Below are 12,932 nucleotides of genomic sequence, written 5' to 3' on the forward strand. Positions count from 1 at the left end.
AGACACAGGCAGAGGGAGAAGCAGGCTCCATGCACCGGGAGCCCAACGTGGAATTCGATCCCAGGTCTCCAGGATCATGCCCTGGGCCAAAGGCAGGTGCTAAACCGCTGTGCCACCCAGGGATCCCCCTTGATTGGAGTTTTATAGACATTAGGCAGATTTATAGTGTCTCGGTGTTATTGGGGGGAAATAAAGCTGTAATAAGGGAAAGGAGTCATAGGGGAAAGAAGTCGTTACATATTTTGATACTCTGGACTATGGTAACACTATTTCTAAGAATTATTTCTTTGATATATCAAGATCTTGATCAGTAATGCAATAATAAATTGATGAAAAGGAGAAATTCTTTGAAGGTGGAATATGGTAGAAGAGAATTATAGATTTTTTAAAAAGAAACTTTAGTTATAAGTTTCAAGTTCTTCATCTTAGAAGCTCCCTACATGCTCCTTTGCCTCCGCCACTGTATATCATCACGTATTTTTTCATTCAGTGATGCACTGCACATATCAATTGAATATTAAGAGCCATTAAATATACTTTTTTAGCAATATAATAAATGACCATGTGGAAGAAAGAAACAACTGAGAATTAGATATGAAAATATGTGCTTAATTGCAGTCTAGTGTAGGATTTTCATCAAAGGTCATTTTTCTTGTTAGGATGATCATGAATTGATGAATAACATAAAGCAACCAGGACGATGTTTGTATGGTTACCTTTTATATTTCAACTTTTCTAATACCACTAGTAGAAATTTTTATTATGATTTTTTTTTCCAAAAGGACTTATCCTCATTAAAGACATGCAAAATAAGATTAACAAAATAGTAAATTGGAGCAAAGGGATAAAAGAAAATGAAAATGTCCTAACTCTATAATAATTTATGTAGTTGAATTTCATATTTGTTTCAGATATTCCTGACATACAAGGGGGGAAAAAAGAGAAAATATGGTCAGTCACAACAGGGCTTTTTACCTATTATATCATAACTGACATTATAAACTGAACATCATAATTATTTCAAGGGACAAAGGAGGAAACAGAGGCGCCTGTATGCCTGCATTATCTACCCAGGGATCCAGATAACCTGAGGGCGGAGAAGATCAATATTTGGACACACCTATGAATGCTCCAGGGTATACTCGTGAGCCAAGGCATCATGGTCGGAAAATCTGTTACATAGTTGACATTATTAGGGCAAAGGGTGTCTCCTAGTTTCTCTGGGAATGGGGAGGAAACACTTTTCCTCTGTCCTCTGTCTAAATTCTAAAATACTACATTTATCACATTGAGAATAAATAAGAATAGATTTCACAGATTCAGTTAATATCTGCACATTCACTTTTGATGTTAATTAAGGTAATGGTCTGCCATTAATAAAGAGGATGTTGCTTGCGTATTTGTTTGGCTTTCGCTGTTTCTAGGCATGGTCTCATCCTATGTGGCAGGTTATAGCATCATCCAGTTCTCCAAAGGAATTTCTTGGAGTAGGAGATGTAGGGCTTCCCTCCCTGCTTTCTAACAGAAGACACAGAATTTCCCTCGGAGAGTGTGAAGACCAGCCAGTTCTTCAGTTAGGGCAATGATGTATGAGTATGGTTTCTGCCGTTGCCCTACCCTTTCAGACCGGATGAATGGCGTGAAAGGGCAGGGCTCTGCGACTTGATGCCTGGAGGAAAAGGGAGACAATTTTTGTGTAAATGTAGACTTTTGCATAAAGAACCGATATGCAAGCTTCCAAGTTGTGCAAGTTGTAACGGGTAGTATTTTGGAAACAAACATACAGGTATAATCAGCTACTAAGATACATAAGCAGAATATGTGGAAAATGTTTTTCTCCTAGAGGGCCTTGTGAGGGGCGTGGAAAAGAGCTTTTAAAATGAGGGAGACACTAAATCCTGTTGCCATGCAGGGCTGAAAAAGTAAACAGTATACACACTCCCAAGGGCTTTTCTTTAAAGAGTCTCTACTGGAATGAGAACAGCAGGCATCACATCCAACTGTTGCCATGAAAAGCAGGAGAACTAATCCAAGCAGAGAAGATTCATGTCAACTGGGAGCTTGGCTAAAAGTTAAGGGAACACTATTATAAGCAGTAGTATTTATTAGGTAGATGATATTTCCTCCCAGATAATTTTTAATAGTTTGGTTTGAAGTAATATGATTAAAAAAACCCATAAGTTTTTTATTGGATTAGAAAACTATCTTCTTCCAGTTGGGATATCCACTGCTCTTATGAATCATCTTAATATGACTGTACAAATCACCACATTGTGTAGAATTGGTGTTCAGGGTGTTATGGCCTAAATTGTGTTGCCTTCACATTCATATGTTGAAATCCTAACCCCTAGTACCTCAGAATGCGACTGTATTTAGAACTCGGACCATATAGAGGTAATTAAGGTAAAATTAGGTCATAGGGGTGGGCCCTAATCTAATATGACTAGTATTCTTATAAAAAAAAAAAAAGGAGATTAGGACACAGACATGTACATGCACAGAGGAAAGATCAGGGGAAGAACTCAGGGAAAAGGCAACCATCTGCGAGCCAAAGAGAGAGGCCTCAGGAGAAACCAAACCTGCTGGCACCTTGATTTTAGAATTCCAACCTCCAGAACTGTGAGAAAATAAATTTGTGTTTAAGCTGCTCAGCATGTTACATTTTATTATGGCAGCCTTAGGGAATGAATGTACAGATATAAAATTTTAAAAAATGACCTAGCAAGTATGTTTGGATTTTTAAAAGATAATAAAGCAATATGTCTGCTTTAAAGAATAACATTCACAAATTCTGAAGTTGGCTGAAGATTCAGAGCTCCTCAATTTAAATAAGTGTCTCCCTGGCTAGACTGTAAACTTCTTCAAAAAAGGGGCTGAGCCATGTTCTTTTTTTCTGTGCATTCTCTGGGTGATAGTATAAATTAAGGTACTCCCTCTTGAACTTAGTTCTTTGATTTTTCATAGAGGGGAAGAAAGGGAATTCTGCAAACTATAAACCAAGAATCTTGCCCTCAATTTGAATCAGGAAACTAGAAAGAATTTATACAAAGATGATTAAAATTGAGCACGGTACTCCACTAGTAATAAGGAGTGTTAGCCTAATTAATCCCTCTTTGGGTAATTCATTCAATGACATTGAACATTACTGTTTAGCTCTTGAAAGACTCTCCACCTTTGACTTCTAAAACATTGTTTTGATCTCTCATCCCTCCTTGACAAGAGTTTCTCTGTCTCCCTTCCTTGCTTTTCCTTTTCCAGCCCCCATCAAAGCTGTTGGAGTAACCATTACATTGAAAAGCATATTTGACATAATAAAAAGTAACTTCTGTTATTAAAAGAAACTCTAAAATTTATTTGTAGGTCAGTCTTCCCTTATCCTGGATGGGAATTGATGGTGCTTACACCCCTTTTCCACTACATCTTAGAATTTCAGAGACTTAGAAGCTAGGCAGTGATAGTGCTAGGACTCACATGCTCCTACTTGATTCATTCCACTGTTATCTTCGGTCAGGCTTTTCCACGTGCTGCCTACACTCTGAGATCAATCCTCATCGCCCGAGGCGTTGAGAGGAAAAAGAAGTTCCTATTGATTTGGATTTACAAGCCAATTTCAGTTTAGGTCATATGCCACATTTTTACGAACTCTAGACTGATAAGTTGCTTTGAAGTATGGGAGCTGGGACTCTGGAAACTGCATTTCTCAGATTCCTTTGCAGGCTAGTTTCTTATCAGTTTCTATGAATGGGAAGTCTAGAGGAACATTAGAAGGCAATAGGTGGGAAGAAAGGAATTTCTTCTCCTTTTATTAATTGCCATCTCATCACTCCAGCAACTGGGGAAAGTGGCTCCAGCTTCCAGCTTCTTTCTGAACCCCCAACACTTGCTTCACTGTGTTCCTTACCAATAGCTACCAAGATGTATTCCCTCAGTAGTTGGAGCTAACCATTGTTCTGCTTCATGTTACCTAGTGGGCCAGTCAGGATATGGTCAGCCACATCATGAAAGTCCACACCCCAGTTGGAGATCTTCCTCCTACATCCTGGAGCACCAGGTCTACAAGATTTCCTCTTGCGAACTCCTGTGTTTCTACTCCTCACCCCTCTTTGCTTCTGCAGACCAAGAGTTTTTGTTCTTTCAGCCTTTCCATGCTTATGGGAAGAGTTCTCTGAGTGGGTTCCTTTCTGTCTTTGAAGTATCCAATGTGGTTTCTGATTACTTTATTGGCCCCTGGGTTATACTGGTCACAGGGCCAATCACCAATTGCTGAAGCCAGAGAGTGACCGCAGTTGGCCAAGCCTGGGACTTCTGTGGCTGCAAACATGGTCTTTTATTAGAAAAAAAGATAGGTTGGGAGGATGCACTAGTGGACAGCTGTGGGACAAAACCTATAGTTATTATAGTAAAAAATAACATTTTCATGATAAATTAGGGAAAGGAAGAAGGAGAATAGTAACTGAAAAGTAGGGAGTGAGTAAGGGAAGAGTTCTGTTCTGAGATGGACATGCATGTTTAAACGCTGGTGAGAAGGACTAATACACATGCAGAGGCAAAGGACCAGAGAAAGGAGAGATAATGGATGGTATGGGGCTCAAAGGAGAGTGGGAACTGAGATTGAAGCTAAGCCTTGAATAGGAGGTGGGGCACAACTGGTGAAATAGGAGTGAAGATCCAGGTGCAGAGACATTTTCTAGGTGCAGGAACTTGTTGGAGTTTACCGATACTGACCTCTCTCTTCTCTGTTAAGATGAAGGTAGGCCATTTTCAGGAAGGAAGGGGGAGAATGGGTCTATAGCAGAAGTTTGAGGAGAGAGGTGTAGAAAAGTCCTCTTCTAAAGGAGAGAGAAAGGTGGTCAGAGAAACACAATGTGGTTACCAGAAATACTGAAGGCACCTTTGAATTTAGTAATCATAAATTTGTAGGGGTATCAGCTTTCTCTCCTGTGTACCTCTTTTCTCTTTCTTTCTTTCTTTCTTTCTTTCTTTCTTTCTTTCTTTCTTTCTTTCTTTCTTTCTTTCTTTCATATATTTTTTATGGGAGTTCGATTTGCCAACATATAGCATAACACCCAGTGCTCATCCCATCAGGTGCCCCCCTCAGTGCCCATCACCCAGTCACCCCATCCCCCTGCCCATCCCCCTTTCTACCACCCCTTGTTCGTTTTCCAGAGTTAGGAGTCTCTCCTGTTGTCACCCTCACTGATATTTCCCACTCAGTTTCTCTCCTTTCCCCTTCATTCCCTTTCACTATTTTTTATATTCCCCGAATGAATGAGACCTTATAATGTTTGTCCTTCTCCGACTGACTTACTTCACTCAGCATAATACCCTCCAGGTCCATCCACGTTGAAGCAAATGGTGGGTATTTGTCATTTCTAATGGCTGAGTAATATTCCATTGTATACATAGACCACATCTTCTTTATCCACTCATCTTTCGATGGACACCGAGGCTCCTTCCACAGTTTGGCTATTGTGGACATTGCTGCTATAAACATCGGGGTGCAGGTGCCCTGGCGTTTCATTGCATCGGTGTCTTTGGGGTAAATCCCCAACAGTGCAATTGCTGGGTCGTAGGGCAGGTCTATTTTTAACTCTTTGAGGAACCTCCACACAGTTTTCCAGAGTAGCTGCACCAGTTCACATTCCTACCAACAGTGCGAGAGGGTTCCCCTTTCTCCACATCCTCTTCAACATTTGTGGTTTCCTGCCTTGTTAATTTTCACGATTCTCACTGGTGTGAGGTGGTATCTCATTGTGGTTTTGATTTGTATTTCCCTGATGGCCAGTGATGCGGAGCATTTTCTCATGTGCTTGTTGGCTATGTCTATGTCTTCCTCTGTGAGATTTCTGTTCCTGTCTTTTGCCCATTTCATGATTGGATTGTTTGTTCTTTGCTGTTGAGTTTAATAAGTTCTTTATAGATCTTGGATACTAGTCCTTTATCTGATATGTCATTTGCAAACATCTTCTCCCATTCTGTAGGTTGTCTTTTAGTTTTGTTGACTGTTTCTTTTGCTGTGCAGAAGCTTTTGATCCTGATTAAGTCCCAATAATTCATTTTTGTTTTTGTTTCCCTTGCCTTCATAGATGTGTCTTGCAAGAAGTTGCTGTGGCCAAGTTCAAAAAGGGTGTTGCCTGTGTTCTCCTCTAGGATTTTGATGGATTCTTGTCTCACATTTAGATCTTTCATCCATTTTGAGTTTATCTTTGTGTATGGTGAAAGAGAGTGGTCTAGTTTCATTCTTCTGCATGTGGCTGTCCAATTTTCCCAGCACCATTTATTGAAGAGACTGTCCTTTTTCCAGTGGTTAGTCTTTCCTGCTTTGTCAAATATTAGTTGACCATAGAGTTGAAGGCCCATTTTTGGTTTCTCTATTCTGTTCCATTGATCTATGTGTCTGTTTTGGTGCCAATACCACACTGTCTTGATGACCACAGCTTTGTAGTATGACTTGATATCTGGCATTGTGATGCCCCCGGCTCTGATTTTCTTTTTCAATATTCCCCTGGGTATTTGGGGTCTTTTCTGATTCCACATAAATCTTAAAATATTTGTTTCAACTTTCTGAAGAAAGTCCATGGTATTTTGATAGAGATTTGTGTGTCTTTTTTCATTTAAATTCTGGTATATGAGTATGAGGAGTAGGTGTACAGAAAGTATGAAAAAAGTGTAAAGTTAGTGTAGGGAAAATGTGAAGAAAGTGTAGAGAAAGTGGATATTTAGTTTCTTCCAAAAGGGGGGATGGAGAGGAACAAGAAAGTTGAGGTTTGGGCAAGAGAATTATTCAGGTGGCCAACCATTATATTTATTCTAGAAAAAGAAAGACAAAAGACAGAAGGGAGTGGAAGAAAAGGAGTACAGCAGAGATTCAAAAGACTGGAGAACCCAAAGAGTTCCAGGTACTCACAGAAGCAATCTTGAAGGATAGAAGAGATATGGTCACAGAGCACAAGGACTTTAAGTGATAATTATGGAAGTGGGCCACTAAGGTAAAGGAAAATTTATTGAAGAAGAGAATATCATGGAACCAAGAAATATTTATTTCTAATTGCTGGAATAAGAGCTTATGTATATGCTCAATGTTTTATGCATCCAATATTAGTTTTCTCCTGTTGTGAGCCTATTGAATGCAGGGACTGTGTCTAAAATAATTTTTGTTCATCTAGAGCTTCACGAAACCTCTTTCCCATAGAATATTTTGCAAGAACAATATATTCTTTTCCACTATTTAAATTTTAATTCCAGTATACTGAACATACAGTGTTGTATTAGTTTCAGGTGTACAATATAGTGAGTCAATGATTCTATACATTGGCTCAATGGTTGAGCATCTGCCTTTGGCTCAGAGTATAATCCTGGGGTCCTGGGATCTAGTCCCGCATTGAGGTCCTCACAGGGAGCTTGCTTCTCCCTCTGCCTCTATCTCTGTGTCTCTCATGAATAAACAAATAAAATCTTAAAAAAAAAAAAAACAAAAAAAAAACAACTCTATACATTATTCAGTGCTCATCATAAGTGTATTCTTAATCCCCATCACCTATTTCACCCATCCCTCTACCCACCATATACACACACACATAATGTTTATCCCTTCACCTATCAGTGGATACTTGGGCTGCTTCCATAGTTTGGCTATTATAAATAATGCTGCAATAAACATAGGGGTGTAAACTTTCAAATTAATGTTTTTGTGTTCTTTGGGTAAATACCCTGTAGTGTCATTACTATATCATAGGATAGTTCTATTTTTAATGTTTTGAGGAAACTCCATACCATTTTCCACAGTGGGTGCAACAGTTTGCATTCCCACCAACAGTGCATTGGGTCCCCCCCTCCACACACACTTTTTAAAGGAATTTATTTATTTAGTTGACAGAGGGAGAGAGAGAATGGACAAGCAGGGAGAGCAGCAGAGGGAAAGGGAGAAGCAGGCTCTCCCCTGAGCAGGGAGCCTAATTTGGGGCTTGATGTGGGGCTCAATCCCAGGACCCTGGGATCATAACCCGAGCCAAAGGCAGACTCTTAACTGACTGAGACACACAGGCACCCGTGAAGGTTCCTTTTGTCCACATCCCTGCCAATGCTTGTTTCTTGATGTTGTTTTAATTTTAGCTATTCTGACAGGTATGAGGTGATATCGCATTGCAGTTTTGATTTGGATTTCTCTCATGATGAGTGATGCTGAGCATCGTTTCATGTGTTTTGTTGGTCATCTGTATGTCTTTTTTGGAGAAATGTCTATTCATGTTTTCTGCCCATTTTTTAATTGAATTGTTTGGGTTTTTGATGTTAAGTTGTGTAGGTTTTTTATATATTTTGGCTATTAACCCTTTATCAGATATGTCATTTGCAAATATCTTCTCCTATTCAGTAGGTGTCTTTTAGTTTTGTTGATTGTTCCCTTCATTGTGCAGAAGCCTTTTATTTCAATATAATCTCAATGGTTTATTTTTGCTTTTATTTCCCTTGCCACAGGAGACATATCTAGGAAAATGTGGCTACAGCCAGTGTCAGAGAAATTACTGCTTGTGCTCCCTTCTAGGATTTTTATGGTTTCAGGGCTCACTTTTGGGTCTTTAATTTATTTTGAGCTTATTTTTATGTATGGTGTAAGAAAGCAGTCCAGTTTCCTTCTTTTGCATGTATCTTTCCAGTTTTCCCAATACCATTTGTTGAAGAGACTTTTTCTCATTGCATATTCTTTTTATTTTCAGATTTTAAAACCATTTTATTATTTTTTATGCTTTTAGATATGGTTCCAATTTTATTTATTTTTATTTTTATTAGTTTCCGAGAAAGAGTTTAGTGATTCATCAGTTGCATTATCAGCCAGTGCTCATTACATCAAATGCCCTATCACCCAGTTACCCCATCCTCCACCCATTTCCCTTCCAGCAACACTCCGTTTGTTTCCTTTTTTTTTTTTTTTAAGATTTTATTTATTTATTCATTAAGGACCCAAAGAGAGAGGCAGAGACACAGGCAGAGGGAGAAGCATCCTCCCAGTGGGGACCCTGATGTGGGACTCGATCCCAGGACCCCATGATCATGACCTGAGCCAAAGGCAGATGCTCAACCACTGAGCCACCCAGGTGACCCCCTCAGTTTGTTTATAGTTAAGAGTCTTTTATGGTCTGTCTCACTCTCTGATTTCATCTTATTTTATTTTTAAGTTATCTCTACACCCAACATGGGGCTCAAACTTACAATCCCGAGATCAAGAGTTGCATGAGCCAGCCAGGTGCCTCTCTCATTGCATATTCTTGCATCTTTTATTGAAGATTAATTGATCATATAATTGTGGGTTTGTTTCTGGGCTTTGCTCCTGTTTTATTGATCTATGTGTCTTTTTGTGCTGGTACCATATTGTTTGGGGATTATTTCTTGATTTCTCATTATATTATTTATTATTAGTGTATAAAGAAATGCAAGGGATTTCTGTACATTGATTTTATACCCTCCAGCTTTACTGAATTCATTTATCAGTTCTAGTAGTTTTTGGTGGAATCTTTAGGCTTTTCTATATATAGCATCATGTCATCTGCAAAGAAGTTTTACTTCTTCCTTACTAATGGGAATGTCTTTTATTTCTTTTTCTCACCTGATTATTGTGGCCAGGATTTCCAACACTATGTTGAATAAAAGTGGACATCCTTGTCTTTTCCTTATCTTAAAAGGAAAGCTCTCAGTTTTTCACCATTGAGGATGATGTTAGCTGTGAATTCCTTATATGTGGCATTTATTATGTTGAGGTATGTTTGTTGAGAGCTTTAACCATGAATAGATGTATTTTGTCAAATGTTTTCTCTACATCTATTGAAATGATCATATGATTCTTATTCCTTCTCTTATTGATGGGGTATATCACATTGATTTGCAATATTGAGCCACCCTTGCATCCTGGAAATAAATCCTACTTGATTTTGTGGTGAATGATTTTTCAATATATATTGCATTCCATTTGTTAATATTTTGTTGGGGATTTTTGCATCTATGTTCATCAGAGATATTAATCAGTAGTTGGAAGAACAATATTTTAATAAAATAGTGAAAATGGCAATTCAGGGATCTTTTTTTTTTTTTTTTTTAAAGTGACCTCCATGCTGGGGCTTGAACTCACAACCCTGAGATCAACACCTGAGCCAAGCTCAAGAGTCAGACACTTAACTGACTGAGCCATCCAGGCACCCCTCAGGGAATTTTTTTGGCCTGTTTCATTGCCTTCAGAATGATAAGATATGAATACTCTCTGCAAGTTTAGCAACTTTAGGTCTAGTTGGGGGTCTGTTATTTACCCAAGTTGAGCTAAAGTTAACTTCAAATATACAGAAACTTCATTGAGTTAAGAGAGAACACATTCTTCTGAATTTTTTTATAACACAGAGCATTTCCTTTGTTCATTTGTTTGTTTTCTTCCCATACATGGCTTTGCAAAATCATGCAAAATCAATCAAAATCAACCATGAAATGGTTATTACTGGGCATAAATGGCTATTACTGGGCATAAAGTGCAGGTTTAAAGGGGTGCGGCATTGAAAGGCAGTGACAGTCCAGCCACTGATCATTTGAGGGAAATGAGAAGTGTAAATGGCTCCCATGTTGTCATCTTTCCTGTTTCCTGTGAAAACAGGAAAGATGAGACTCTGCTCATATGCACACGTTTCCCCCGTCATACCTTTTTTTAGTCCTATGTAATATTTCAGTTGGATTAGCCCTCTTTGCCTCATGCCCACCCTCTCTGGTCCACTCCCTGCACAGCATCCTGAGACTTGACACAGTTTAGGATTAAGCTATCGACTAACTAGTGCTTAGAGAATTTAAAGTCATCCCTGTAAAGTCCTATGTATTCAGAGTGACATCCCAAGTGATGCTTCCACTTCTGACTGCATTTATCTTGCTCACAAACTTTTTAAAAAAGGATTAATTAATTAATTAATTAATTAGAGGTCGGAGGGGCAAAAGAAGAGAGAAACTTAAGCAGACTCCTAAGCTTGGAGCCCAATTCAGGGCTCTATCTCACCACCCTGAGATCATAACCTGAGCCAAAACCAAGAGCCAGGTGCTGAACTACGTGCACCACCCAGGCTCCCCTTTGCTCAAAAACTCTTAATGAATCTATCACTCTTGAGGATTGAAAGTTATTCACAAAAGTGAAAGACTTGAAGTTTAGAAATGATTTACTTAAAAAAATTTGAAATGCAGCAACTGAAATGTCTTTCAGTGGGTGAATGGTTAAGCAAACACTGGTATATCCATGCAATGGGATACTGCTTAGCAATGAAAATGAATGAACTATTGATACATGCAACAATTTGGATGGATCTCAAGGGCATCACACTTAGTTGAAAAAAGCCAGTCTTAAAAGGCCATATACTATATGATTCCATTTACATAACATTTTCCACATGACAAAACTATGAAGGTAGAGAAAAAATTAAAGGGCAGGGATGGGGTTGGGGAGGTATGACTATAAAAGAGGAGCATAAAGAATTCCTACAAGATGGAGGCCTCTTGGTGGCTCAGGGGTTGAGCATCTGCCTTTGGCTTAGGGCATGATACCTGGGTCCTAGAATTGAGTTCCACATTGGACTCCCCACAGGGAGCCTGCTTCTCCTTTTCCCTATGTCTCTCTCTCTCTCTCTCTCTGTCTTTTATGAATAAATAAATAAAATATTTTATTTTGTTTGTTTTTTTAAATAAAATCTTTAAAAAAAGAATTCCTACAAACTTTGGGATAGTTTTATCTTATTATTTTTCATCACCACATATAGTTAGAAATTTTTTTCTTGTGATGAGAACTTTTAAGTGCTACTCTCTTAGCAACTTTCAAATATACAGTACAGCATTAACTACAGTCACTTGTTTGTTTATTTTTTAGTCACTTGTTTATTTAATAGTGGAGTCTGTATCTTTTGACTCCCTTCACCCATTTTGCCCATATTCTGTCCCCTGCCTCTGGGGGCCACCTGCCTCTGGCAGCCACCTATCTGTTCTCTGTATCTATGAGGTCTGTGGTTTTTGTTTTTGTTTTGTTTTTAGATTCCATATATAAATGAGATAATATGTTACTTGTCTTTCTCTGACTTATTTCACTTAGTATAATGGTCTCAAGGTTCATCCATGTTGTTGCCAATGACAGATTTTTCCTTCTTGTTTTGTGGCTGAATAATATTCCATCGTTGGGGTGTGTGTGTATATTCCATTTTCTTTATTCATTTATCCATCAATAGACACTTAGGTTGCTCCCATGTCTTGGCCATTGTAAATAATGCTTCAATGAACATGGGATTACAAATACCTTTTTGAGTTAGTATTTTTTTCCCCCTCTGGATAAGTATCCAGAAATGGAATTTCTGGATCATATGACGTTTTTATTTTTAATTTTTTAAGGAACCTTCATATTGTTTTCCGTAATGCTTCACCAATCTACATTCCCATCAATAGTGCACAAAGTTTCTTTTTTCATCACATCCTTACCAACACTTGTTATTTCTTATCTTTTTGATAAGAGCCATTCTAACAAGTGTGAGGTTATATCTCTTTGTGAGTTTGATTTGCATTTCCCTAATGAATAGTGTTATCGAGCACATTTTCATACACTTATATGTCAACGGTCATTTGTATGTCTTCTTTGGAAAAATATCTATTCAGATCATCAGCACATTTTTAATCAAATTGGGTTTTTTTGACATTGAGTTGTATGAGTAGTTCTATATGTTGATTTTAATAGTGGCTATATTAATTTGTTTATGGTATCAAAATTACATAGAAGTAAACACACACACATCAATATACACAGGCAAATGAGTGCATTGAGAAACTAGTGAAAGCTGAATAAGGTATGTAATCTAATTAGCAGTTGTATTTTTAGTCAGGATTCTTCAGAAAAAGAGTCAGAATATATACATGCTGGAGACCTAGGAAAGCCAATG

The sequence above is a fragment of the Canis lupus genome, chromosome 7 (genome assembly GCF_011100685.1).
Source record: "Canis lupus familiaris isolate Mischka breed German Shepherd chromosome 7, alternate assembly UU_Cfam_GSD_1.0, whole genome shotgun sequence".
Taxonomy (NCBI): domain Eukaryota; kingdom Metazoa; phylum Chordata; class Mammalia; order Carnivora; family Canidae; genus Canis; species Canis lupus.